At 45.9% G+C, this 23,719-nt stretch overlaps 1 protein-coding gene across 5 annotated transcripts in view; it reads right to left on the bottom strand.

Annotated features, from left to right (window-relative positions):
• Positions 1-23,719, bottom strand: part of AXIN1 (axin 1) — a 76,787-nt gene that overhangs the window by 41,864 nt on the left and 11,204 nt on the right. The window lies entirely within an intron of this gene.

Raw genomic sequence — 23,719 nt, 5'->3', positions numbered from 1 at the left:
GTCAGAATCTAGGAAGGAAGCTGAAATACAGGAAATGAATTGTTTGCCTTAGGAGGCAAATGAAGACTAGATAGGCTAAATATTGTGGCTGTATTGCCCTCTTGCCACCCTAAACTTCTTAAAAAAGGCTTTCACACAACAGGATGCAACCACTGTGTTCCAAGGAAACTGCAGAACAAGTCCCTCAAGATTTCATCTGACCGTGCATCTACAAGCCCTCCCAGCTCCTTCTTCTCAACAGAGGCAAGGCTGTCCTCATTCAACACCCCAATGTAATAGTATATTTTGTCCATTAGTTAAAATTTAATATCAAACCTGTAAAAATCCAATTTTGACACACAATAAAGTCAAGTCCTTCCTAAAAGCAATGTACATCTTCGTCAGAATAAGACCAAAACCCTAATTTATTTAATAGCTCAACAAACAAGAAACAATAAGAGAAAATACGAGCAACACAATGTTTGCACATCAATTAACAGGATTCTTGGATCATCTTCCTGAAATAAGGTGAGTGTTGCAGAACATTTTGTTCCATATCTAACAATAACAGGTATCTGCTTAGATTAATTTCAACATATTAGACTAAACTTATACCATAATATAGTTTGGTGTTTTTTTTTAAAAAATTATGACACAATTAATACAAATTCTTATCCATTATGAAAGGCTGACATTAAGTAGGGACATTTGCTATAAAATATACAGGATATTTGGCTGCATTAACTGACTGAACAAGAGTCTTACTGCTTTGGAGAAGCCTGGCTCCATCAGTCATTCAGTAGCCTCTGTAGTGACTGAAAAAACTATAAAACCAGGGCAAATCCAGCATCTGCTGTGTGTGTTTTGGATATCCAGGGTACATTGCTCCCACCCATAAGCCACACTGGCTTCAATGTCACGGCCTCTGTCAGACAATATGCCATAGGAGAATTATTTTTAGTATTTTATTGGAAGGGACAGAATCAAGCTTGCACAGGGATGTGCTGAACATCCACATGTTGCCAGAAAAAGTTGCCTTAATAACTAAGTTTGTGACTGACATCAAAATGCATCCTAAACGCAGTGAGAAGACCTTGACCCTGAGGACCAAATCCTCCTGACACCCCCAGAACAGAAGGGTCCTGCCCAGGTCACATGCATAAGGAGGAATTTCAGAACAAAAGCACCAATGTGCTTTAAGTTCACCTTGTGCATCAAAATAAATACAAATCTTTACAAATTACAGGGCCTGTCTACATGATCCTTGCAGCGTGCCCAGGAGCTTGGGTCCCCATCCCCGGGCAGAGGATGTCATGCTCCCAGCATGCTCCCAGTGTGTTCCAGCTGCCCAAGGGTTTGGGTGAGAACAGCCCACAGCAAACACTCCTGAAACAAGTGGGAGACTCGAGTCCTCATCCCCCACTCTTTGACCCTCCAAACGTGCTCTCCCTGGGTCACCGGGCTCGTAGTGTGGACGCAGGCACAGAGGGCTGATAATGCAGTCTCCTTCCCTCTACATAAACTGAGAGCTGGGGAAGGTGAGACCTTTCCACTCTGCTAACAGGCTTCTCAGACTGAAACGACATCTATGTTTAATACGGCAAGTGATTGCCAGCTCCCAGCTCTCTGCTTTCCTGGGTGATTCTCCCAAGTAAATTTGAGCTGGTGGAGGGGGGAAATGCTCTGCAGAGAGCTATGGGGGTCTCTGTGTGGGCTCCTTTGCTTTTGCCCCATAGTTTCCCTTCCTTCCAGAAGGAGCAATTACAACTATCATGATGTAGATGTAAAAAACCAAGGCACCCCCAACCATTCAGAGCTTTCCACATCACGCCAAGCAAGTGACCATCCCTCCCATTCCGCCCAGGATGCTGCTCCCTCTGCGGATGAAATAAGCAGTCAAAAGCATCGCCCAGCTTTCCAGCCGGCTGTGCAGACACCCATGCAACACAGCTTCCAGCCCAGAGCATCCCCCTCGCCTGTGTGGTGAGGGCCTTCGGGAAACAAATTACTTCCAAATGCCTGCCTCTGAGGTGTGGGGAGGAAGGGAAGCCCAGGTTTATACCTGGGTCTTCTTATAACCTAAAGAAGGCAGCAGCTCCACTTAAAAACACCACTGCCTGCAAACTATCAAATTAATCCCAGGATTTCAACAGCTTTTCTTCATTATTTTTCGTCTCAACCAAACCACAAATTTACTTAATGACTAAACCAGGCGAGTGCGTACTTTGTTTTCCAGACAGCGGGAACCTTTCTAACGGGATCCAGGTTTTCAGAAATCACGTTTACCTAACGTCAGGCAAGGGAGAGGGTCCATTTCCGAGATACGTTTGATGCTTTTTTTAACTTCCCCAAACCTGCCAGCATTGTGGTCGGGGTATCTCCGAGTCCTGAGCCCGAGGAGAGGCGCTGAGCAGGGTGAGGAGGAATACAATAAGAACACTGTGTTCCAGGAATGATTGAATAAAGGCAAGAGCATGCTTTTGGCTAGCAGGATTCAGCACTGTAACTCCGTCTGCTGCTTTTCTTCTCCGTCTGAAGCAACGTTGTTTGCCCATGCTTCTCTGAAATGGAAAGTATTTCCTCTTGCCTGCTTGTTCCAAGGAAAGATCTGAGGAGGCTTGGTATAACCAGGCAGAACCAGGGATTCTCCAGTGCCTCGACCCTTCTTTGCCAAATTTTCTGCTCAACAACAAAGGGCTTACAAGAAAGAAATTATGAGCAGATTTCTCTGCAAGCTCAGTAACTTCAGACCAGAGCCTGTAGGATGAGTAAGTTTTTGGACAGCAACAAAGCATCCAGCTTTGGCCAATGACTCCAGATCATTCCCCTCCCTCCTACATACCTAGAGAGCCTCTGAAGTGTTCAAGAACATGGGACGGGGCAGGGACGTCTACAGGTAGGTGGACCACACTGGGGAATGGGAGCCGTTGGAATCAAAGGGCAGATAAAACCACCTGGGCTCAGTCCTTCCTTAGATTACTGAACCTTATCAGGAGGGCATAAACCCCAGCACTGCAATCTGTTGTCTGTATTGCTTTCAGGGATAAATTTCCCAATACTTAAATCACAACAGTGGTATTGCTGATGGCTGAAATGAAAGGCAAAGATATGCAACTCAAGGGGGTTACATTTTACAAAGACTAGTTGCAGCTTTGACATTAAACTGCTTGCTTGTATCACTGGGCCATGTAATGTAAGCTGAGCCACACAACCACAGACTTGCTAGCCTCACTTAAATCCTCATCAAAACAATGGCATGAAACTCAATACTCATAACCGATTTATTGCAAACAAACCTGGCATTTTAATGAAATTACAAATTTCGATGGCAGAAGAAACCAGTTGATGTAATAGTTTGAACATCTAAGAGGCACCTGACTTAGCGCCTCAAAACCACACAGGTTTGTTCCTGAAGACCTTTGAGGAAGCCCTACCAATGACGAGGTGGGTAGGATTAGCAATAATCCTGCACAGAAAAAAGATTTTATTTCACTGAATAAGGTCTGGCTCACCAACACACATGAAACGAAGAGGTCTGCCTCCAAGCAGAGTCACTCACTAGTGTCTTAACTCCTACAGAAAGGATCCAAGAAACTGCCCCAATTGAACAAGAACCTTTGAGGTGACCGAACTGACCTCAGCTGGTAACAAAACCAAAAACACGGAGGGCTGGCAAGACCTGGCAGAGATAAAGCTGAGAGTCAGGATTTAATAGTGCTCCCAGAGGGGAGATTCAGCTGATCAGAAACATCCTAATCTTCTCTTTCAGTGTATATTAAAGGTCAAGAAGTGGGCTAAGATATTGGCAGCACATGAAAAAACAACTCGGTTGAGCAAAAGACCTTCATAAAGATGTTTCATACCTTCGCATTAAGAATTCCTGCAAAGCCTTATTTAACTTCACTTCTATCTAGGGAACACATGTAAGTTTAAAGTCAAGAGACCATTAGATTGGGACAGAAAAGAAGATCTCCCCAAAAGACTTCTGCCTCCGATCAGGATTTTATAATGAGCAGGAGTTCATAAGCATCAGTTGGCAACAACCATGACAGATAAACAGGTCTCAGAAGTACAGCACCATGAAACAGAGCTTCTCTAGCAGTCCTCCGGAGTCTCACAAGCTCCCCAAATGGGGTCGTTAAAGGATACTTGTTGGATCATGCTAACAAACAGCAAGCTGTATCAACAACAAAGTACTGGCAAGCTACAAAACGCTTTTATACTTGCTCTATCATTTACTGCTCAGCTCTGAAGAGATGTCAGCATCACAGCAAATGTATAAATCCTAACTCGGTCTCCTGGTCTCTTGAGAGCTTGTAATCTGACGTTCCCTTCTCATCTCAAACAGACCTGGCCAATATAATGCAATGGTTGGGGCAAGATGAGGGTGGACTGAGTCATGCTATCCTTCTGACAAGGTCTGTTAGAGGTTGACAGCAATGACAAATCCCCAGAAGAACTGTAATAACAACAACCAGAAGGAATGAACCACGCAGAAACTGTGTCTGAGGGAGACAGATGGTGTTAAAAAGGATCTTTCCTTTTCTAGAGATACTTATTTTTTTCCTCTTTTAAGAGTTTAGCAGACTAACAGCAAATAACTTGCTGCTGTCCACAGAAAATAGGCATGGAGAGGGAAGTTAGTCCTGTGAAGATGCTACAGCCAGCCTTCCTTTTAAATAAGGACTAAAGTAACTTTCCCTTAGATGGTGCAGAATGAAGTCTTTCACAGTGCTAGTTTTAGGACAGTCACCAAACCTTGCATCTCCAGCCAGACCTGGAAGCCAAACCATCAATCGCTGCAACGAGGTCACAAAAAGTCATGTTTAAAAATGATGAATGAAATCAGCGGATTCAGTTTCTCGTTTCTTGTGGCTGTACTTTTACGAATGGATCTAAATTGGCTGACTAGCAAACCAAAAGCAAAGATTTCAGCAGTGAGAAAGATGGAGATCAGCATCTGAAGCCAGCCAGCACAGGTTGGTTAGCAATGCTTATTTACTGCATATACCTTGACCTTTTAGTGAAGGACCCCACTGAGCATGCTCCGCTCCTGAAGGTGACAACATCTCCAGAGCTATTCACTAAATAGTTCAAGGTTGAAGAACCAGTTCACCTCATTTAAATGGATATTAAAATGTAGTGAAAAACGGCTAAAGGAGGCAGGGAAGGAAGAAAAAAAAAGACAAAAAAAGACTTGCTCCCAGACAAATCACACAGGAGCTCACAAGGTAGCTCCTGGGTCACTGCAATACCAGAAGGTCCAGCTAAACTCCAGACCAGAGGGGAGATGAAATACCTTTAACTGTAGCACAAGAGTGTTAGGGCAGCCATTGGGAGGCTTATGTATGCAGTCTATCCTCTTACCCTGTTTGGCCACTGCTCAGGGAACTCCTGGGCTTGTTTTTTCTCAGTGCACTTTACAGCACGTGAAACTTGACTTCAAGAACCGTGTTGGGGTTTGTTGTTATTTTTGCCTTACAGAACTCTTCTGTTTTGGTTTAGAACAGGCAGATATATGGGCTTCTACCTTTATTACGCAAATTCCACAGTATTGTTTCATCTGGTACGCATTATTGTGGGGATATATATGAAGTACCAGGTCCATTTCAAGTGCTGTAGAAGAGCTGCTTGAATTCTTGTTCCATTCCTACGCATCTTTATACAATTAAAACCATTTGACGGCTCCATTTAGGAAAAATAAGTGACAATGCAAACAATGTGCTTTTTGTGCTAAATAAATTAGCCACTGTTCAGATAAAAGACAGCTGTATTTTTTTTTACCTTGGTTTCTTAAAGACAGAAGGCTAGGATATCAAACTCTGTGTGCTTCTGCTGATCTCTTTTTACTCCCTCCAGAAATTCTGAGTACAAGGTATTTGCTGACACCCAACCAGATTCAACAGGGGAGGGAGGCCCCAAAGACACTGCTATAATTAGTGAAAACGGGGAGGCACAGAGAGACTCTTCAGTACTCTGAATAACGATGAGGCTGCAGCCAGATCTCAGCAGAAAACCTACATGGAGAAGAGATCTTATAACTGCCTCGAATGCTCCAGCTTCAGCTGACGCCTTCCCAGACACCGAAGTCAGCACAGGCCCATTTGAAAAGCCACAATTTGGGAGCCCCAGGGCTGAAACCTGGTTTAATTCTGCATTTTAGATGGCAGTGGATGGGCCCCAAATCACCTCCAGTTGACACGATGTGTTGCTGCTGTTTTCTTCTATAGCAAGTGGAGCCCAGAGCAGAGCACCACAGCTAGTCTGACCCACTGCCACGTGCTGCAATCATCCCAGCTGCCATAATTAAAAATGAAATCCTGTGGATGAAGGAAAAGGCTGTTTTCTGTGTAGGGCCTGAAGCACAAGAGCTGTGAAACACTGGAGCCCATCTGTGTGACACAAACATACCATATCTGTTACAGAATGCCTATGTGCCATACCGTACATACAGGATTTCATTGACTAAGTAGGTAACACAAAAATGCCTCATTGCTTTAAATGTTTTCTCCTTAAGACAGCAGGGAAAAGCAATCTACAGTTTTGAAAAAAATGATCTTCTACTCACCTCCCTTGTGCCCATGTATCACACTCTGTTACTCATCCTGCACCACTCTCTGCAGAACTTTACCTGCTCAGGGCACAGGATAAATAGATCACTATCCTTATTTCCCCCCTCTTTGTACTTTTACATCACCTGAATCTCATGCTGAATGCAGCATTATTCACTTTGTTGGAGATTCTTCTGTGGCAATCTTCACAAGCGAATCTTGTATTTATTTGCGCTGCTATTCTGGAGGAAGGAAAAGCTGTCATCCTCTTATGTACAAAAAGCCAACTGCAATGCTGAAATTGTCAAAATTTTCTCAAAATGTTGATGCTCAATTTGAAATGCTCTGGGACTAATACTCAGCATTTTTGTAAGACTTCTGCCTTGATGCATGCTCAGCACATCAGTAAGTCTGATCTGGGTCTTAAGTTGCAGACAGAAAGCTAAGCAGGCACGATGACTCTCTCCCAGGAAGAAGAGCTGTCTTTCAGGATATCTCTGGCAGAAACCAGCACAGAAGCACCTGTGTTTTTCTGCTTGCATCTTCTGCCTCTTCAACTGCAAGGACTTTTAATGATGCAAGAGGTAATGCAGGTGCCCCGTGCACTTTCCCTCCCGCCTGCACTGTCAGTTCTGCCGGCACTAGCCATCCCATGCACTGAACAAGCAAGAGGCCTAAAGAAAAAGACTCTGATCACACATCAACAAGTAGCTACAAGAGTAGAGAAAGTTATGAAACACCATGCGATAGTACCGTGCATCAGACTTACACCATCCTACGTCTACACGGGGCAAACATCCTCAGTTCCTTTCTGCTGTTTAGCTACGTGGGTTCAATTATAGAGGTCACAGCCCTCCCCCTTGGAGGCGAACAGGGTTTCTCTCCTCTAACCTGCCATTCATTTGTGCAAAAGCGAATTCTACCCCATTACCGAAACTGGCTGCTGAGTGGGTCAGCAGTATCTTCCTCCTGCATAGGGACTTGAACTAAGGCTGAACAGGCAGCTTCACTACAGCGCCTGGAAACACCGGGAACCATTGGAAAACCCCCTTCCAGTTTCAATACCCTGTACAGCCTTGTCTTGTGATGCTCCCAGTATTACCTGCTCACCACTGGAAGATCTCACCCTCCTCACCTCCTCCCTGTCACTGCCCAACTTTGTTTTGTGGAGTGCCTTTTCTGGAGGATGTGAGAGGACAGCCGGCTCACCAAACGATGAGTGTCGGAGATTCCAGAATCAGCAGCAGCTGCAACAGGAACTGCGGTTTCCAGTCTCTGAAGTCTTAGCCATGAGCATTGTCAGAGTAAATACACTTTTCAGATATTCTGGCTGCCAAAATTTTAAACCATCTACAGTTGTCACAAGCTTATAATTTAATCAAATTGAACGGATTGTCACACAGACAGCAAAAGGTATGCTCAAGCTGCCAGCACCGCTCCCATCTCCAGCAACCCACTTGCCAAACGATACGCCCGTGCTTCAAAGTAGGAAAGCTGGAAGGTTATCAATGAAAAGTAAATTGTAAGACTCTGACATGAGCAAAACAATGTAATTTCCTCCCCCTGTGTTTTTGCTAAAATTTGCCAGAATAATTCAGCCTTAGGCAGAATCTCCGCATGGAAGAATACCAAACAACACAGTCTGATAAAGATATGAGCAACTACGACAAAGTTTTATATAATGGGAAATGTTAGGCAACCATGACTACAGCCATTGCCGCCAGCTCTGCCTATATAGTAAATGAGTGATATTTTAACATTGCTATTAACCACCACCCCCCCCCCCCCCGCCCCAAACTACAAGCGAGTCTGTAATATGAATCATAATATCCTTGGCATACTTTTTGAGTGCAAAGTTGATGAAAGCACCCGTCCACAAACCTGTGTGTGAAAACCTTAGATGAATCAATCAAAACATGCAGGAGCGTGTGACACCGATGTCTGAGCCTGCACATTTGCATCTGCAGCTGTGAGACTCTTGCGTGACGCGACGCGACAGCAGAGAGACTTGGCTGCCAACTTTTGCTGCCAGTGCCTTGTCACATCCAGGGAATAGAGAATATTTGCCAGCGGTTCTTATTCTAGGACTGATCTTTCTGGACTCTGCGTATATCCACAGTACAATGCAAAATTCACACTGTTAAGTGAGCAAAGAGAAGCTCTTCTGTTTTGCATGTGCATGTTGCTAACACAGCAACTGCTCAATGGCATCATCTTCTCTGCTCAAGACGATAACAGATGTCTATGTATGCTGCAGACATGCATTTGTTGTGCAGCTTTAAGCAAATAATAAATTAGTTTATGAATTCCACTGTTGGCGACTTACGTGCAGGATCACTTTGATACTTGCCCGCGGGCAGCAGGTTGACTGCCTGGTGGGATTGCCTGCTGAAGGGCTGTAATTTCTGACCTCCAAATCTTCAACTTCACAGCTGCTCTCAGTCTCACCACTGGAAGTCTACCTCAGTCCAGACAAGCAATCAGAACAATTAATCAGGCTGCTTTATCCAGTAGCAAGCAATAGGGCTTTCTCAAGCAGCTATTTCCCGACATCAACCTTGCAAATCTCCCCCCAGGGTGACCTGTCCTCTGGGTACAGGTTGGGACAAAGAAATATCTGCACATTTCCTTGACTGGGGCCAACCCCAGGAGATCAAGAGGCCATGCATGTCTGTGAGTGACTGCCCCTGGGATCAGGAAGAAGAATCTTCATTTACTGTTAGAAATGCAGTTGCACCCAAAAAAACGGTTGGGGATTTTATTCGTTGCTGCAATCAGAGGGGATATGGGGCCACAACAGCTCTCAGGACACTGCTCACAAAGACCTGGGCTTATTTGTTGGGAAAAATGCCATTGCTGAGTAAGACTTTTGTCTCCCTAGTAGTTTAGGGCAAGGTCACGAAGTGACAGAACTCTGACAGCGACCTTCACTGGAAATGTGGTAAGAATCCAGAACAGTGAATATACCCCCAGAACAGTGTCTGCTCAACTGCTAGTCTTAGAGAGGAGATGTTTCCATCAGCACTGAAGAGGACCAAGAACCATAATTTGATCAGCAGGAGAGGATGTGTTGGTGATCAACCGACTCTAGAAAATCTTTTCTGATCCTGGTCAATGCCACTCTCCCAAGTGATGAGAACGAGCAGGCCAAGGTCAACTGCCTGGCTGAAATTCAGCCTAGGAGGGCTGGTTGAACAGCGATAAGAAAGAGCTCTCTTCAAACAGAAGTCTGAAACATGTGGAACTTTTAGTTCTAGAGCAAGAAAAGATTTTGACCCAGTTTCAGATTTTAAGTCCATCTCCTAAACAAAAGCAGCTGAAGTTTAAATGAGCCAATTCTGTAGATCATTATGCTGCTATTACACAATTCCTTCTAATCCCTGAAGTGTGGAAGATGTGCCAACGTCAACCCAGGCACATCTTTGTCATTTCAGCTGGACTTCCATCCTTTCCGCTAAAGATTTCATTCTGCTAAACCATTCTTGACAAATGCCAAACACTAAAATCTCCCAAATATTTATTGTAATTTCTTTGGCCACACTATCACAAGTGTCTAAATTTCCCTTCTCAGTTGGAGAGCTATCTAGACTAGAGGTCTCCAAATCTTTCAGTCTAATAAACATCACAAAGGCTCATGAGCCCCTACCAGTAGTAAGGGAGAGATTGTTTGTGCCACAAAAAGGAACAAAAATGACCAGCCATCCCCTGCTGGCTATTCTCCTCCCCTAAGAACTTGGTCTAATCCCCTCCACCCTACAGCCCTTAAAAAACAATGTGCCAAGGAAAGGGAGCAACTGCTATGCATACTGATTGTCCCCCCAGCTTGGACGTGGCTCCTGGAGGACCACTGCCAGCCAACTGCTAAGAGCAGCCCCCTCTGAGATGCTGTGCTAAGGCAGAGGTTGATTTTCATCCCTCTGTCTTAGGGACTGCCCAAAGAAACCATCAGACTGGTTGCAGCTCTCCTGGGCTCATGCAAGAGCAGGGCTCTTCCCACAACCCCTTTGGGTCTCCGAAGCCCAGCAGATAAACAGGTTGTGAAGCCTGCAGCCACTCTCGGACCCTCCCCGAGCCAGGCCAAGAAGCAACTCGGGCTCGTCCAGACATTTTGGGGAGAAGGCAGAGGATGCAGTCCAAGGAGCACATTTTTATTTCTTTTCCAATGGTCAACGTGCTACCACAGCACCCTTTAGGTGAGGAGGTACACAGGCTCACTGACGAGCCATGCAAGGAGCAAGAGCCCAAGGTACCAAGGGAAAGGAGGAAGATTTACCAAAGACATGGGGTTTGGCAGCTCTCAAAGCCACCCCTGTGTGCTCAAGCATACCAAGGCCAAGCCTAGAAGTACTGCTGTCTCTAAAAGAAGCCACAGTTGAGAAGGTAACATTATAAAGCTATAAAACCAGGTTTTACTGCTGCTGACTAGCTGGGACATGCAGACCATGTGTTGCAGGGAACATAACATGATTTTATTAGCAAACACAAAGCCATTCATGCAGAGTGGCCCAAATGGGGTGGGCTGAATTAAGAGAACAATAGCAGTTCATCAGATGGCCCTTTCTTTCACATATGTCTTCAACTTACTCTGCTAGCAAATACTTAAAGCAACTTGGAAATGCATTTTCATCTGAAGAGCCTGATGTTATTAACACATTAGATTAAAATCAAAATAATTGAGAATGTAACGTATTCCTGATGCTGTTTCTTAAATGACTAAATCTAAACCATCAGCACTCAGCCAGCCTCCCCCTTTTGGAAACTCACTTGCAATCAAGTGACTATTTGCCCGATTTAGCCCAAGCCAGCACTCTGCAGCTCTGCTGAAACTAAACAGGATGGTCTTTCAGCACTGAACTCAGTGCTGCCTCGCTGCCCGAGCGTGCGGGTCACAGGAGAGCTGTGGACCCCTCAAGTTGTCCAGGGGAAGATGTGCTCAGGCCCAGACCAATCTGAAAGGAAAAAAATCCCAACCCGTTGCGTCAGAGACTAATGCTAACCACGTTTCAAATTTGATCATGGATTCCAGTTCCCCAAATAACAAAACAATAGACACCAAAGAGGAAAAGTGGAAACTGCTGCTTGGGGAAGCTTGCCATGGCATGCTGGCTGGAAGTGTGCTAGGACTAAATCCTGCTGCAGCTGGGCTGGGGCTCAGCATGCCAAGGCAGTCCGCAGGAAAGGCAAGGCTGGTTTCCCCTCTCAGAGCTGCCTGCTGGTCTGTCTGCCTCCCTCCCCGTTTCATCTCCAGCTCTCCTTGCAGCACCTGGTATTATTTATGCTGCTCGCTCACCCCAGGGTGGGATGGATGAGAATAGATGAGCAGAAGAGACAGGGGACAGCACGGAGATGGGCTTGGGAAGGAGAGACATCACACAGCAGGCTCCAGCTCTGAATGTCTTTGCAATGGGCACCCCTGCAGTGACCTTAGGATCTAGAGTTGCCTTGGTCTTGTTTTATGCCTAACCATTTTTAAGACTTTGCTTTGCAAAACAACCAGGTAGGCGAGCAGAGATGCTGCTGCTTTAAAGCTAGCTGAGGAACAGCCTGCTTACTGTTGATGGCTTAAATTACAGATTTGCCACGGGACACCAGTACAAATGCTAAGGCAGCAGGGCCTTGGCTTAACCTTTGTCAAAGAATTCCTCATCTTCTCCAAGATTAGACTTTTGTTCTTCTTAACTGCCAGCCCAACACACCACCTAGACTGCAGGGGGCCAGGCCCACAAACACAAATTAATTACATCAGCTGTAATTCACACTTCTGGATGCTTTTGAAGCAACTCGTTAAGTGCCTTTGCATAAAACAATTGAAGGAAAAAAAACCTAGTAGTGTATCACATTGAAATACAGATTTCTGCTGTGGAAGGAAGGCTACACAGATTAAACCCTAAATACCCCAACTGGTGAATTCAAGCAGATGCAGTTTGTTTCAGTGCTGGTCTGTGTCTATCAACTCGCAGAGTCCAACCGGATGCCTCTCAGATCTGCAAGAGCAGCGATAAAACGGCCATAAAGCAAGCTCAGCTCATCATTTCATCAGTCTGCACCCCAGAAGTCAGTCCCTTTCCCCCACAAGGGCTCAGAGACAGAGGAGCTTCCCAGCTGCTGCAGACAGACACCCCTGTCCACCATCCAGCCACGCCAAAAGGAAGATGAAATGTCGCGAAGGAAGATGCTGCTCCTCGAGGGCTGGAATATCCCCTGTCCTAATGCTTCCCATAATGTTTCCCCCCTACAACCGAGCAAGTGGTGGCCCCCAAACACCACGACTGTGCAAACAATAAACAAGAAGTGTTTCAGCTACGGCAACCTTTGCAATATGACCTTGAGGTGAGCAACGTGCCGCTGCCAGTGAGTCTCCAGAGAGCGAGCTCAGCATCGCTGCTTCAGCCAGCAGCCGCAGACCTGGGGCAGGACAAGGCCAGGTAACTGTGCAGTCATGCCCACTGCTCAGCACCCCGCAGGAAAACTGTGAAGGGTTCACTGAATCCCATGTTGGTGCTGCACAGCTTTCAAGGAAGAAGGACAAGCTCATGTTTCTATAATTCACTGGAAAAATTGCAGAGCGGCTCACTTTGCTCAGAGAAAGACAATTCCCCATCGTGCTGGGTGGTGGGTGCAGCAAGGAGACCTGGCCCTGCCTGGACAGTTGGCACTGCTGAAGCCATGCACATCCCGACCCTAACCCAAATCACAACAACATCCAAAGGGAAATCTCCATGCTTTGGTTCTCTCCCCACTTCCTTCCTGCTCCTTCAACCTGGGGACTACAGACAGAGAAAACCACCAGCAGCTTAATTACGGATGGGCAAAACCTTTACAAGTATCAGATGATCACTACCTGGAGGCTGATGGGGGAGATAGTGGCCCTAATCTCATCCTGCTGGAATGGCACGTCAAAAATGCCAGTGGCTTTCTGCTTCTCAGCAGGCTGGGTGGCAGGATGGGATGGAGGAAACAAGTTTTAGCCATTTTTGCAAGTTTAATACTCCTACAGCGACCACATGCTGCAAAAGAACAACTTCCAAGCCAATTAGAAAATTTAAAAAAACCCCCGACAATAAGGACTAATTGCTTAAGATAAAAACACCACTTATCTCCCAAATGATTTTCCCTGACCCTTTGGCACATGCAGTTCTCCTCTGAATAAAAACGTGAGCTATTTACCCAGGGTGGGATTTTCATGAGGGCCTGTAGGTGTGTCAAGGCAAGGTCAGTAAGGAGAGAAGATTTTTTTTTTTTAATTTTTTTTTAAGGTCAACAGCAGCTACAGGTTGGAAAAGCAAGTAAGCTTTCAGGCCCTCAGATTACCCTCCTGGTCTGCAAGAGAAGCAAGAAACTGAAAGTCAAACACAGGCTGAGAACAAATGTTCCAAGTTAAATACGTTAATCAGTTAGATAATTGGAGTGAAAATGCTGCTCAGTGCCCCCGAAAAGGCTGGGAGAGGTTAGCAGGGTGAGACATGGCAAAGCTGCAGAGGACAACCGTCCTCCAGGAAGCGCTGAGGTTATGTGGTGGTGAAGCATTAAGACATGTCAGAAAATAAACATCCTTTCTTGAGTTTGGGGTCTTTAAGATCAAGCAGAGAAACGCAGCTCCTCAGTGCTTATCCCCCAGAAATGCACAGTTTGCATCCTGGAGCAACAGTCAGGTGGGTCCCTGTGGTCTACCTCCTCCAGACCTTCCAAAAGCAAGCTGCTTTTGATGGAGGGGTTACTTTGGGATGGCAAAGCCCTCCAGATGTGCAGGGATCCTGCAGCACCATGCCTGGGCAAGGACGGCGACCACCTCTCCCCACAGACCCTGTCTGTGGACCATCGCAGCTAGAACAACACCAGGATGCCATGCAAAGCCAAACTTTCTTTGCATAGCCTGGAAAGAATTCCAGCAATTTCAACGACAGCAATCTCCCTGCCTGCCATCTCCCGCAGATTTTCAGAACGGCTCCTCCACGCTGCCGAATGCCGGCTGGACCCCACAGGGGCAAGTTATTTCAAACATTTTCAGCCCGTGTTGTTGTGTGCCGAGGTAGAGTTGGGCGTGAAGAAAGCATTCGTTGAGTTAACTCTGTTTTACTCGGCAAGTGGAACAAATTTCATCACCCCCTACAAGTCCATTCTGTTTTCTATTTATACCGCAGCCATTTGGTGCAGGACTTGGGAGCAGCAGGAACAGGTGATGTAATGCACTGTACAAACAGCATTCTGTTCATACAGTGGGAAAATAAAGTGCATTCTCTTGGTTTCTTTGATCATGCTTAAAACAATCAGATTAGAAGTCACAGATAACCCAATACATGCTGGAGATGAAAGGACTCTGGAGAAATAAATCACCCAAAGTTAGATATTAAGCAAGATTTCTCTCTCAACAATCAACTTATCTGCAGAGAGAGGAGGAATGACCATGTGGTTTCAAAATCCTGCCAGGCATTTTATTTATTTTTATAATACCATAAATCTACTCCACCCACTTTTTCAGAATGAACGTTGCATTACACAACACATCAAAGGGACTTTATGGCCTAAATTAAGCAATAAAATAGTTGAGATTGTGCGTTATGCTGAAAATTGGCTGGCTCCTGGTGCCTGGTGAGATGGAAGGTGAACACCACGTGTTCAGAGCACCTGAAGAAAGCTTGGGGCAGCATGGCCTGAGGTATCAAAGTGTGTGGCACTTGCATTTAATAGACCAAAGTGAAGTTTAAGGCCTTCAGTGCCCGCTGTAACCCTCTCTTGCCCAGCAGACGGTACCAACCCAAGGCATGGCATGGGATATTGGTGCTGGCATGAAGAGCTCGTGCATTAATAGGATATGGTCCTTCATGCCCATGACCTTTAAGGTTTGGTTTATAGGCAAGGCTCTGTTGGAAGCCGTGGGCTTCATGGATGTGGTTCCCCACCTTTGACAGCAAGCCGTGCCTTGGGAAAAGGAGATGGGAAAACCCAGGGGAAAGCCACTGGTAGGTCTGCAGCACAGCCGCACTCCCCACCATCTGGCCACCCCCTACCTCTCCCACCTTGACCAAAATTATACAAAAAAAATAGAATGAATTAAAGCCCCTCTTGACATGTTTTCTGGCTTGTATGCATTTTTAACTGAAAAATAACCAGAAGACGGGATACATAAGAGTGGTGTGCTGGTGCTAAGTGTTTATTTTCCAGCTCTGCCTTGTGTCCTTACACAGAAAGGTGAGAAATGAGATGATATCAAGAGAGGAGAAAGTTGGCAGGCCCATCGCTTTGGAGCAGAGCAGGGACTAGGCAGAGTTTCCACTGGAGAAGCTTGGGAGGCACAAGAAAAGTCAACTTGCAATGACACATGAGCTGGTGGGTCCCACACACCCTGGTGCGTGCGTGTCCTTTCCTTCCCGCTCTCAAAACAGCGTTTAAAAAAAAAATTTAATTAATTTGGGCCCTATCATGATTTTCTGCGCCTGACTCATAGCGTTTGATCTCCCAAGGCTGGCGAGAGGTGTTTGAGCCTGCCCTTGGAGCCCCCGGCGCTCCAGCCAAGCACCAACAATGACTAGACAGACTTCAGTGCCACTCCTTCCATCTATCAATAGAGTCACTGTTGGGCGAGCTGACTCACTGCTTTCCCTGAGAACTGTTCGGCACCGGTTCTCCATCAAAAGAGCAAAAATAAAACTAAATAATTCTATGTTTGCGGAGAGTTAGTTTAGCAAGAGGGTTTTTATTTTAAGGTTTTGTTTTTAGGAGGTTCCTCCAAAGGAAGCTTATGCTGCTGCTTTTGGGTGGCAGAATTGGCCAGGAGCTCCTGGAGGACACTCTCAAGTGGCTCTTGCTTCTAAATCATGCTCTAAAGGCACAGTGGGGAGGATATTTAAACCTACAGAGTGCATGCAAGGAAAATACACATACACAGAAGTTCTGGAAATCCGCAGGTATGGGACCAGAGCCGTTCACAAACCAGCCTGCCTTGGCACAGAACCTCTCAGGGGTGCAGAGGGCAATGAAAGGGCTCTTAATTTTCTCTTTATGTCTCTCCATACACCAAATGTAAAACCCCAGACTGGCTGCATCCATCTATGTTACATGTTGCTCCGCTGCTCCCCAGAGCTGTGCTTGGGCTCAGCACAGCCAAGCCTGGGTGGAGATGAAGGAGGGGTGAACGTACCTAACCTGATGATTCTATTGCTGCTGTAAAACATGAAAACCACCCAGAACGACAACAAAGAATTTCCCAGTAACGTCTCAGTTCAATTACGCTGTAACATTTAATGTCCCACCTAGGACAGATGCAGCTTGGGAGGACGATGACAATGAAAGCTTCAGCAAAAGCAAGCACAACACGAACCCAGGCAGACAGAAGTTTATAGACAGACCTTGGCCATGCAAAATACCCCCCAACCAAGTCGCCTGAGCATCCCAGACCCACATTCCCGCACATGCCCTGGTCCTAGAGGAATGCCAGCACGGTTGGGTCAAAGGCAGCTGAGCAGCAGCAACAAATGGGACACGAGGACCAACTCCCTGGGCAGACATGTCGGACTGGGATAAGACATGCTTTTAGTCCACAGCAGATCCATGTTCAGTATGGCCCTATTCTCTATCTGCTCTACGTCCAGGTACCATCATACACCAATGCAAACTGGGATTCTCTGTATCTATCGGCTTCCTTCACGCTGCTAACCTTTAATTAACTGATTTCTCACGAACGTCAGCAAGCTCTACCACATCTTCTGATTAACTGCATTTAAGCAATTAATTCCAATTCAGCCTATTCCTCCTGAAACTTCACGCAATATGTCAGAATAAAGAGATGCCACTACCTTGCTAAGAAGACAGTAGCTGTCTGAAGAGTGTTTTAGGAAAGTACAGCCAGACTTCTGCACAACAATACATAAAGACGGTATTTAAGGCTTCTAGGTTCTTTGAAGACCTCCAGGACTTTACAGGAGAGACCAGTCCCAGTACAAACAACTTACCTGGTGCAATTACAAGTCATGGTGGAGTCCCCAAACTTATCTCAATCAGACACTCTTGAGTTCCTGTTTGCAGCATTGACAAATAAAAAGCTCTACATTACAGGTAATTATACTTCACAGAGGACAACAATTAAGAAATAGCCAATTACATTTTACAAGCTCAGGATAATCAAAAGCTTCCTCAAATATCTACAGTTGCAATAAGCACTTAGAAATGGCAACTCCCAACAAATTGCAGGTAATTTAGAGCAATTTACACAGATGACATATTTCCCTATCTGTGCTTAAAACTTTCAAACTCAGTTCTGAAAAATACTGCAGGAGTTCCTGGAATGTATCACTGCTGATTTCTAAAAATAGTGTATTGCCCATTTCTACCTTAGCTGGCCTCGGAGGTGAGATGCAGGACCTCTGGTCACCACGCTGCAAAGAGAAATTCACCATCAGGAGAACAGATTTTAGATCAGATATTAAAAAAATGGAAGGATCATAATGTGCACACCAAGTCTAAACAACAACAAAAAAATCCATTCCTTCTATTTCTGTTATTTGAAAAATATGCTCGATTTTAATACAGCATAATTTTATTTCAGCCTTATAGTTTTTAAAGGAACAGCCACCTGCTTTATTTGTAACCCAGTGCTGTAGCTCCCGTGCAGTCAATGCATGAGAACTAAGATCAAACAGCAAACTAAAAATCATTAAATGATTGAGAGGAAGGGAAACATACCTTTCTCCCTTTTAAAGCCTAACCTTTTAGACAGTAGATGGCTGTTACAGTATAGCAGTTTCATCCATCACTTTCGATGCATATTTTTTGAGGGGAAAAAAATGCTCTTCCTTGCTCTTGTGGCTTGGGTTGCTGGAACTGCACTTTCAGCTCAGAGCAGGGCTCTCATATTCTATTTCACTGTTCTTTGCAGAAATGGCTCCCTGTCTCCTGGTCACCAATCCAGCTGTTAGTGCCATTACTTCAACTATATGAGCATATAAATTTCTGCAGGGCTCATCATTGCATAAAAGCTGATGAAGTCCTTCAGACATGCACGTGACAGAGGACGACCTGCTTGGTAGTTAATTAAAGACTAATGTCACAGAGGTATTGGTTGGAAGGTCCTCTGGATGAGCAGAGTAGTCCAACTTCCAGCTTGAAGCGGGACTACTGTCAGCACCAGGTAGGGTGGTCATGGCTGATGTACCTACTGACAGCATGAGTATCTTAAGAAATCCGGTGAGAGGTAAAATCATGATCAGCTATGGTGAGATACTGAAACAGTTTTTTCTGATCTTGCATCACAGGAACCATGGAAAGAGCAAGGAGGAAGGATTAACCCAAGGAAAGCCAACAACATGCTCGAAAGAGCCTGGGACAAGGTTTAACACACTTCTCTCCAAGAAGCGACGCACACCTGTTTTGTCTATATGGGGAGCGGGAGATAGGAAGAGTAGTAAAGCACTAATGAGGCACTCCTCCAGGACTTGGAGGGCACTCTGACCTCAAACAGCTGCTGACAGCTCGCACGGTCAGCAGGTCCCCAGCCAATGCAGGGCCACACCATCTACACTCTTCTCTATTCCACCTCCTCATGGCTGGATCACTGCAGGTCGCAGAGGGCAGGCGATGCTTCCCCATCGCCCTCCGCTCCTCCCCTGCTACAGCACTGCCACTCTGTGTTCCCCCTTCTCCATGCTCACCCCAGCACCGGAGAAGAATTTCCCACCCCTGAAATCCTGCTCTCTGTTTCCAAATTCACGCTCGAGATATGGTAACACAGAGGGAACTGATGCATCGAGCCCTAAGATAGTAAAGGTGAAATCCAGCAGCCTAGCACAAACACAAACCATGGCTGCAGCTCAGCTGGGGAGGGGGACTTGGTACAGAAGGGTCTCTGTATGGAACGGAGAGGTTGTGAAAACCTTTTTAAGGCCCGAAGAGGTTGACTGTTTAATACAGAGTTTAGATCTGCAACGCTAACAGGTGACCCTGAAAAGGAGGAAAAATGTATTTTCAAACTATCTCCACCGTAACTGCATTGGTAACGATATGGTTAGAAAGAGACCTCTCTGCCATACTGCAGGACTGGTTTACTTGTCCTCTGTGAAAAAAGGCAGAGTAAACCCAATGTTATAGATCCTGTTCATACTCAGCTATCACTCAGGACTAAATACAATCCTCTTTGACAAACCTGCCTGTTTTATGAAGTTGCTAACTACATGAGAGAGAATTTCAGATGCTTGCTCTTACAATCCCGATTTTGCCTACTTGGCATATCAATGTGTATACATTCAATTTAACAAGAAAAACTATTTTTAAAAATCAAATTTTAAAGGAAACACATTTTTCTTCCCTGCTAATTGCCTTCTGTGGCTTGGCAACACCTTTGTGGACAATAGGTGTTCCTGCCACTACTGTCCCATCTGGAAGGAGAGGTTTGGCTCCAATCCCACCCTCTTTCTTCAGCTCAGGCTTCCAGGATGATTTCCAAAGCTGGGAAGTGAGAGCATTAGGCTACTCCATACCACCTGAGGCAACACACTACACCCAAGTCCACAGCCCAAGATGGGCTACCTGGGAGGGTTTCTGACACTGCTGGTGCCAAGCCACAGGCAGCAATTAACAAAGAAAAAGGGTTGCTCGTAGCTTGACTGCTGGCAATGTGGTTGATGGCTCCAGACAGAATAACCTCTGTGAGGTGAGAAAGAGAGCAATCCATGCAGAGCTGACTCAGGGCGTCACCGTAAGGGACCAAAACCCAGATGACCTTGCGGAGTCCAAGCAACTGCTGCCTCTCAAGTATATCCTACCATTGGTGAGGCAAATCTAATGAGCTGTAGGATACATCTACCCTTCTGAGCATACGGAAGAGCTGTGGGCAGGCACTGGAGGACTGCAAGGCCAGCACCTTCACTATAAAAATCAGTGGGATATCAGCTTACTTGCGACAGCTCTACAAGCCACCTTTCCCAGGCTGAGAGTGCCCAAGTCAATGATACATGCAAGGCATAGCTGGCTCTCAAGGAGAGGAGCTCCAGCACTGCATCAAGAAAGGAAAACAGATCAACATGGGGCCAGCTGACTTTCCTGCCACGGCTGTTGCAAGATCAGAAAAGCCTCCTTGAGCTCCTGACTAAAGCCGCAGCTGCAGGCAGCAGGGCTCAGCAGGAGAGGGGCTAGAACAAGCACCGGGGTTTCTGCCTTCCTTAAATTTGCTCATCTCTTCCAGCCAAGCAGCACGATGGAGCAGTGGAGCCTGACTGGTGAGCTGTCCCAAGGGACTGAGGGCACCCTGCTAACGTCTGGATCAGCTCGAGATGTCAAGTCTCGGAAATCCTTCCCCTCCTCTCCCTGCTCTGCCGCAGCGGAGCAAGGCGAAAGGCAGCGCAGGCTGCAGCAGGCATCCGTGCCGTGCCGTGCCTCTCGCTGGAGGAAAAACGCTCCCAGAACCTGACGAAACTGCAAGGCGTTGGTTGCTCGCAGTGACACCCACTGCGGTGCCAGCTGCCCTCCCGGCCACGTGGGCAAGAGCCCTGCCCTGCACGGATGCTTATCTAGGCCGGTGAGTCGGGCCAGTGCTATGTTAGCATAAAAACAACAACAACCCCGAACAATTTTCAGTCAGTTGTGTAGCACATTTCCAACTTCTTGGCAATCACCGAGAGAGAAGCATGTGAAAAATGCCCCTCTCTCAGCGCAGGCTACCTTCTCCTGAATACCAGAGTTGAAAATAAGAACACTGCGTTTTGCCCAGTTGGGCAAAAAGCACCAGCACATGCAATGACACGCCCCAAGGAAAAGCGCTGTACCTTCCAACACCCCTAAAATCAGATGTGGCCAGCCATCCAAGAGGGACCAGCCAAAGGAACCTCCCTCCCTTCTTCCCCAGACCACTCCAATCCATACAACAGATACTGCTGGAAGGACGTAGAGAGAGGAGCGCAGATACAGCCCACAGCTTGGCTGTCGTGGCTGGGGGCACACAAAGCTGCTCCCCAACCACCTCTACACCAGTCCCATCAGTGTATTTGTGTCATCTAGCTGCTACAGCCTTTGCCATCTAAACCTACAGAGAGCAAATCTGCATGAAACAGTTATTAAAATGGTGTGAGCCTCAGCACCCTGCCTATGCTACTGCCAGCCACTGCTACGACTGGTTCTACCTCACCAGTGAAAACTCTGGAGACAGAAAGGCCAGCAGAGACAAAGGTGTGCTGGGTTTACCTTTGAAGGGATTTAGATCTGGAGCACTCAACACCAACAAACTGCTGAGACAGGCATTTACTCAGGTGTATAAACATCACGGACAGCAAACGCCAGCCTTGCAAGAATTCTCCTCCAAAGCTTAAGAATAAATTCAACATGTTTTTAAATAATTATGGATGAATCATTCAAGAAAACTTTCTACATTTTATCTTCAGCTGCTGACACTGATCATGCAGCTGTTTTGTTTTTAATATAATTACATATTCCCACCTACTTGCACTCTTAGTGTGTAGCAGACCACCTCAGGTAGCAGAAAACCTAAAACATAGCCTGACATTTATTTTGGCCTTTCAAAGTGACAGAACGGTTAACACAAAACTTAATTTATTTGAGGTGGGAGGGGGAAAGAGAGGCCACAAGGTAATTTCCCTTAGAAGCCCGATGGTCCCCACCCAGAAACCTGCACACAAAAGAATACTGCCTTTTAAACTGGTAGGTTAGGTCTGAGACCAGAACGAAGGTTTGTCAACCATGACAAGCTACGGCTTGTTTAACAGTCGACCTGAGCGTTGAAAAGTCTAATAAAACCAAAGGGCCTTCCATAACAAGGCTGCTGCCACTTAAGGAGAACATTCACACCCATTCAGTAGGGTTTTTTTTTTCAAACATGCAAAAGTATTTGGAGCTTCTAAAGCCAGCAAAGACACACCAAAACCCAGCAGCTAGAAACTGAAGCTAGAACAAACTGAAGTGAGCAATAAGGAGCACACTGGGAACAGTGAGAGTAACTAACCAACCACGAGAAGAGATAACAAAAATGCTGCGTGACCTCCCATCACTTGGATGCCTTTCTAAAATAGACACTTCAGCCTGACCACAAGTTATTGTGCAAGAATCACTGGGTGAAGCTGCGTGACCTGTTATCTCCAGGATTACCAAAGGAAAGTTTTTCCCATGCCCATTTGGAAAGCTTCCTCTCTTCAGAAGGAGGAAGGTTTATGGATCAATTTTAGCAGGCTCCTCCAGCCTCTTCTGGGAAAGACCCAAACCCACTGCTCAGGGGCAGCAGGATGTCCTGCCTTCCCAAATGCTTCCAGTTGGGCTCATTTCCCCAGCCGGCAACACTCAAATCACCCCCGGGTCACAAACTTCACTGCATATATCTGGAGGGGAAAACCACAGCGCTGTTTTACAATGTGACAAATCCTAGCTGCAGTGACACATCCACACATCCTTCACTGCCTATTTCCATCTCATTTTAAACTCGTCTATTTTTGCCAGCACTGGTCCATCTTGAAGAAAAGAGGGTCAAGTGAGCCTTTTCCAAGTAGCTTTTCCCAAGAGAGGAAAACAAAGTTTCCCTGAATGTGCAGATGTTCAAAGACACATTAAATATAAATACTTCCACAACAAAGAAGGCAGCTTCTGCTGTTTCTTTTCATGGCAGAGCCATGGACCAAGGACAAAGGACTTGGGGTGACGGTCTTCATCAAGTGCTAGCAGATCAGCAGAAGACACACGCTGCACACACCTGAGGTTGCCAGCGTACCCAACAGTTTTCTTCTGTGCCTCTGCTCAGGAAGGAACATTTTTCATTTCCTAAGAAATAAATGTTATGACAGTCACATGGACTGAATTAGAAGTACAAAGACAAGGCTTCTTAGCCAAAGACCCCAACTTTTTATTAAAAAAATAAAAAATACATGCCCTGTGGAAATCCAATCTGGATAGGGCCATAAGGAGAGCAAGAAGGTTCCAAGGTCATGTTTTACAATCTTTTGAAGCCAGAATAAAGCCGATGTCCAAAGGAGGCATTTCGTGCTGCAATCTGTACAGAGCTTCCCTTTCTTCAGCATGCTGCAAATGGTACAGTGCAAGAACTTGCTGTCTTTGCTCAGGCACTCTTATTTATACACAATAAAGCCCTTGTGCAGGAGATCAAGGCTGTATTTCATTGATTTGACACGATGGTTAACCTGTGAACTTTGCCCCTGCTAATAGAATAATTTCTATTTGTTGATTCCTCTTTTGGGATCCTT

The sequence above is a fragment of the Strix uralensis genome, chromosome 16 (assembly GCF_047716275.1).
Source record: "Strix uralensis isolate ZFMK-TIS-50842 chromosome 16, bStrUra1, whole genome shotgun sequence".
NCBI lineage: Eukaryota > Metazoa > Chordata > Aves > Strigiformes > Strigidae > Strix > Strix uralensis.
This window is presented reverse-complemented; position numbering and strand designations above follow the sequence as displayed.